We start from the raw sequence: 6,000 nt of genomic DNA, 5'->3' as shown, positions 1-6,000 counted from the left end.
TGGGTGACCCAGCAGCCCATAACATAGGCATAGAGCCCATAGGCATAGAGCCGAGTCCCCAAAGGGACTGTGCAATCCAGTTACCTGTGGGACCTGCAGGGTTCTGGGGCACCAGGAAGACCAGTGTGACCCAGCTGCACACAAGATAGGCATAGAGGGTGTGAAAAATGGAGGCAGAGTGAATAGAAACTATGCAGACATCTCCCAGGACCAAATGGAAATTACAACTAAAATAAAGACAAACCCTCAGAAAAAAGCAACATAAAACCAGCAGGACAGGATCATATAACTATAGACACTGGGAGAATCTGCGGAGGCGTGAGAGGGTGGAGGGCTCATAGCCCATGGACAGCAGCAGTCTTAGCTGTGAGCAGCGCTCTTGGGGAATAAAGAACAAGCCCCCTCCACAGTGCAGAGGGCCTGGACAGAGCGCTAAAATAGCCACAGCCACTCACCTGGGGGCTACGGCAGAGGGCGGGCAGACTGAGCTGGAATTCTGTGGGGAAACCCGGGATTTGGAGGGCACTCAGAGTTTTGCTGAGTTGGGGCCACAAAGGATGGTGTCCAGTGAGCTCCTTCCCAGAGCTGTGGGGAAAAACAGCAGCCCCACCCCCCTCAGAGATTCAGCCTTTCCCAGGTGAGTCAAAGAAATGCAAATTGAGGCTCATTAACAACCAGCCTATATCCCACCCTCTGGAAATCTTCTTATGCAGAACACCAGGGCTACATTCCAAGGCACTGAGTAACTGAGACAACTAGCCACTAGGAAAAAGTTAGAGGATAACTGAACCTTTCCTGGGCTTGCAAATCTACCCAGGAAAGTAAGACTTGGCAGTGGTGTTTAAGTGGGCCCAACCAGGCTCATTCAAACCCAGTAGAAGGAGCCACAAATAGCAGAACACCAACTCCCACAGGGAAAATTTGGCAGGCTCCAAAACCCACTGAGATAGCCAAAATGGTGAAACAAAGAAACAAGTCTTAAATTAAAGAACAAGAGAACTCTATCGAAGATGAGATCAATGAAATGCAGCTAAGCAAATTATCAGAGGTAGAGTTCAGAGCTATGATCTTGAGGAAGTTCAACAGCATGAATAAGGACATCAGCACCATGAGTAAAGATACAGAAACACTGAAAACCAACCAAGTGGAAATGAAGAATGAAATAGCAGAAATTAAAAAATCATTGGAAGGACTAACCAGCAGAGGAGAGGAAGCTGAGGACCGGATCAGTGAATTGGAACAGGGTAGGAAAAAACTAACCAATCAGAAAAACAAAAGGAAAACAAAACAATTAAAGCAGGAAGACAGCTTAAGAGAACTGTGGGACAACTGAAAAGGTAATAACATTAACATCATAGGAGTCCCTGAAGAGGAACAAAATGGGCAAGGTTTAGAGAATATATTTGGAGAAATAGTGAGAAAACTTCCCTAATTTGGTCAATAAATGAAAGCATTCAAGTTCAAGAAGCACAGGCAGCCCCAAGAAGAACCCAAACAGGCCCACACGAAGACACATAGTAATTAAAAGGCCAAAGATTAAAGACAAAGAGAGAATCCTAAAGGCAGCAAGAGATAGGCAACAGGTTACCTACAAAGAAAACCCCAAAAGGCTCTCAGCTGACTTCTCAACAGAAACACTACAGGCCAGAAGGGAATGGCATGAAGTAATCAAGGTCATGAAAAACAAGGATCTGAATCCAAAACTACTCTATCCAGCAAGACTAATATTCAATATAGAAGGTCAAATAAAGAACTTCCCAGACAATAAAAGGCTAAGGGAATATATTAACACCAAACCAACAAAGCAAGATATGATAAAAGGACTGCTGTAATTAGTAGAAGTAATAGAAAGAAAAATAGAACCACACTAAACAAAAATGGCAATAAATAAGTACATATCAATTATCACCTTAAATGTGAATGGTTTGAATGGTCCGATAAAAAGACAGAGTAGCTGACTGAATAAGAAAGCACGACTTACATATATGTTGTTTACAAGAAACCCACCTCGCAACTAAAGACTCACATAGGTTGAAAGTAAAGGGATGGAAAAAAATCTTTCAAGCAAAAGGAAAGAAAATAAAGAGCTGGGGTAGCAATGCTCATATCTGATAAAGTCGATTTTAAAATGAAGACCATAACTAGAGACAAAGAAGGCCACTACATAATATTGAAAGAATCTATCCAACAAGAAGATATAACCTTGGTAAACATAGATGCACCCAATATAGGAGCACCAACACATTTTAAAAATCTTCTGGAGGACTTCAAAGGAGAAATCAACAGCAATACAGTCATAGCAGTGGACTTCAATACCCCACTGACATCACTGGATAGATCTTCTAGACAAAAAAATAACATGGAAACACAGACTCTAAATGAAGCGCTAAATGAAATGGTTTGAATAGATATCTACAGAGAATTACACCCTGAAACTGCAAAATTCACATTCTTCTCAAGAGCACATGAGACATTCTCACAGATAGACCACATGTTAGGGCACAAACTATGTCTTCACAAGTTCAAAAAGATTGAAATTATATCAGGCATCTTCTCAGATCACAATGGCTTGCTACTAGAAATTAATTGCAACAAGAACATGCAAAGACATTTGGAAACATGGAGGTTAAATAACATGCTATTGAACAATGAATGAGTTAACATGGAGATCAAGGAATAAATTTAAAAAATTCTGGAAAACAATGGAAATGAACACACAAAAACACAAAATCTATGGGATGCAGCAAAACCAGTTCTGAGAGGGAAGTTCATAGCACTACAGGCCTACCTCAAGAAACAAGAAAATTTTCTAATAGACTATCTAACCTCGCAACTTAAAGAACTAGAAAGAACTTGTTGTTTGATGATTTGTTGATGGCGGCCATTCTGACAGGTGTGAGGTGATACCTCATTGTTGTTTGAATTTGCAACTCTCTGATGATTAGTGATGATGAGCATTTCTTCATATGTTTCTTAGCCATTTGTATGTCCTGTTTGGAGAGGTGTCCATTTAGTTCCTCTGCCCATTTTTTAATTGGATTCTTTGTCTTCCTTTTGTGGAGTTGAATGAGTACTCTATATGTATTGGAAGTTAACCCCTTATCTGATATATCATTGAGACTACATGGAGGGACCTTGAAAGTATCATCCTAAGTGAAACAAGCCAAACAGAGAAAGACAAGTTTCATATGATCTCACTTATTTGTGGAATATAATGAACATAACAGTCTGAGGAATGGGGTAGTCCCAGAAACGCGGAAGCGGGGTACAGACTGACAATCCCTAGAAGAGGGGGTGGTGGGGGAGAGATAAACCACAGAACTTATATGCATGTATGCATGAACAGTGGACATGGACAACAATCTGGGGAAAGGGCAGGAAGTGAGGGGGAGGGGGAAATCAGTGGGGGGAAAAGGAGAAACATCTGTAACAAAAATTAATTAATAAAAAAAAAAGAACTAGAAAGCAAACAAAAAGAAAACACCAGAGAAAGTAGAAGGAAGGAAAGAGTAAAGATCAGAGCAGAAATAAATGACATGGAGACCAAAAAACAATTCAAAGGATCAATGAAACAATGAGCTGGTTCTTTGAAAACATAAACAAGGTTGATGAACCCTTAACTAGACTCACCAAGAAACAAAGAGAGAGAACCAAAATACACAAAATCAGAAATGAAAGAGGAGATATAATAACTGACACCACAGAAATACAAAGGATTATTAACAGATATTACAAATAATTATGCAGCAATAAATTCGAAAATCTAAGCAAAATGAACAAATTTCTAGAAACACATAGTCCTCCAAAATTAAACCGGAAAGAGATAGAAAACTTGAACACACCAATAACAACAAAAGAAATTGAAGATGTAATCAAGACTCTCCCAGCAAACAAAAGCCCAGGACTGGATGGCTTCATGGGGGAATTTTACCTAACATTTAAAGAAGAAATTGTACCCATTCTCCTCAAACGATTTCAAAATATTCAAGAAGAAGGAAGACTTCCAAACTTGTTTTATGAGGACAACATAATTCTAATTCCAAAACCAGAAAAAGACACTACAAAGAAAACTACAGACCAATATCCCTGATGAACATAGATGCCAAAATCCTGAATAAAATACTAGCAAATTGAATCCAGCAATACATCAAAAAAATTATTCCCTGTGACCAAGTGGGATTCATCCCAGGGATGCAAAGCTGGTACAATATTTGCGAATCAATAAATGTGATACACCACATAAACAAAATGAAAGATAAAAATCATATGATCATATCAATAGACGCTGAAAAATCATTTAACAAAATCCAGCATCTATTTCTGATAAAAACGCTCACCAACCTGGGAATACAGAGATCATATCTCAACATAATAAAGGCCATGTGTGAAAGACCTACAGCCAACATCATATTCAATGGGCAAAAACTAAAAGCATTTCCCTTAAGAACAGGAAAAAGACAAGGATGCCCACTTTCGCCACTCTTATTTAACATAGTACTGGAAGTCTTAGCCACAGCAATCAGACAGGAGGAAAAAATAAAAGGGATCCAAATTGGAAAGGAGGAAGTGAAACTGTCATTATTCACAAATGACATGATACTATACGTAAAAAACCCAAAGACTCCATTAAAAATCTACTAGACTTAATAAATGAATTTGGCAATGTAGCAGGATACAAAATTAACATCAAAAAATTGATGGCATTCTTATACACCAATGATGAACTCACAGAAAGAGAAACTAGAAAAACAATCCTATTTATCATTGCACCAAAAAAAATAAATACCTAGGAATAAACTTAACCAAAGAAATAAAGGACCTATTGGCAGAAAACTACAGGTCATTAAAAAATATATATAGAGAGAAAGATATAAAAAAGTGGAAGCACATACCTTGTTCATGGATTGAAAGAATTAACATCATTAGAATGTCCATATTACCCAAAGCAATCTATAGATTCAATGCAATCTCCATCAAAATACCAATGTCATTCTGCTCAGAACTAGAACAAATACTTCAAAAGTTCATATGGAACCAAAAAAGACCCCAAATAGCCACAGCAATCTTGAAAAAGAAGAACATCTCTATCCTGTTTGGCTCAGTGGTTAGAGGGTCAGCCTGCGGTCCAGAGAGACCTGGGTTTGGTTCCCGCTAAGGGCACATACCTCAGTTGCAGTTTGTCCCCGGTCCTGGTTGGGTTGCGTGGGTGGCAGCCACTCGATGTGTCCCTTTCATGTCAATGTTTCTCTCTCTCTCTTTCTTCCTCTCTCTCCCTCCCACTCTATCTGAACTAAAATGGAAAAAAAAAAATGTGAGGATAAAGAGAAGAACAAAGTCAGCGGGATCACATTACCAGATTTCAGGTTATATTACAAAGCCACTGTAATCAAAACAGCCTGGTACTGGCACAAGAACAGACATATGGACCAGTGGAACAGAACAGAGTACCCAGAAATTGACCCAAGGCAATATGCTGAATTAATATTTGACAAAGGAGGCAAGAGCATACAGTGGAGTAAAGACAGCCTCTTCATTAAATGGTGTTGGGAAAATTGGACAGCCACATGCAAAAAAATGAAACTAGACCATCAACTTATACCATACCCAAGAATAAACTCAAAATGGATAAAAGACTTAAATGTGACTCATGAATTCATAAAAATCCTAGAAGAAAATGTAGGCAACAGAATTTCAGACATTATACGCAGCAGAATTTTCACTGATACATCACCTAAGGCAACAGAAACAAAAGAGAAAATGAACACATGGGACTACATCAATCTCAAAAGCTTCTGCACATCAAAAGAAATAATCATAAAAATGGAAAGGCAACCCACTGTATGAGAGAGCATAATTGCCAATAATTTATCAGATAAGGGGTATATTTCCAATATATATAAAGTGCTTATATAACTCAAGAAAAGAAAAGCAATGAACCCAATTAAAAAATGGGCAGAGAAACTCAGTAGACACCTCTCCAAACAGGACATACAAATGGCT

The sequence above is a fragment of the Molossus molossus genome, unplaced genomic scaffold (genome assembly GCF_014108415.1).
Source record: "Molossus molossus isolate mMolMol1 unplaced genomic scaffold, mMolMol1.p scaffold_m16_p_2, whole genome shotgun sequence".
In the NCBI taxonomy this organism is placed as follows: domain Eukaryota; kingdom Metazoa; phylum Chordata; class Mammalia; order Chiroptera; family Molossidae; genus Molossus; species Molossus molossus.
Note: the sequence above shows the minus strand (reverse complement) of the source record.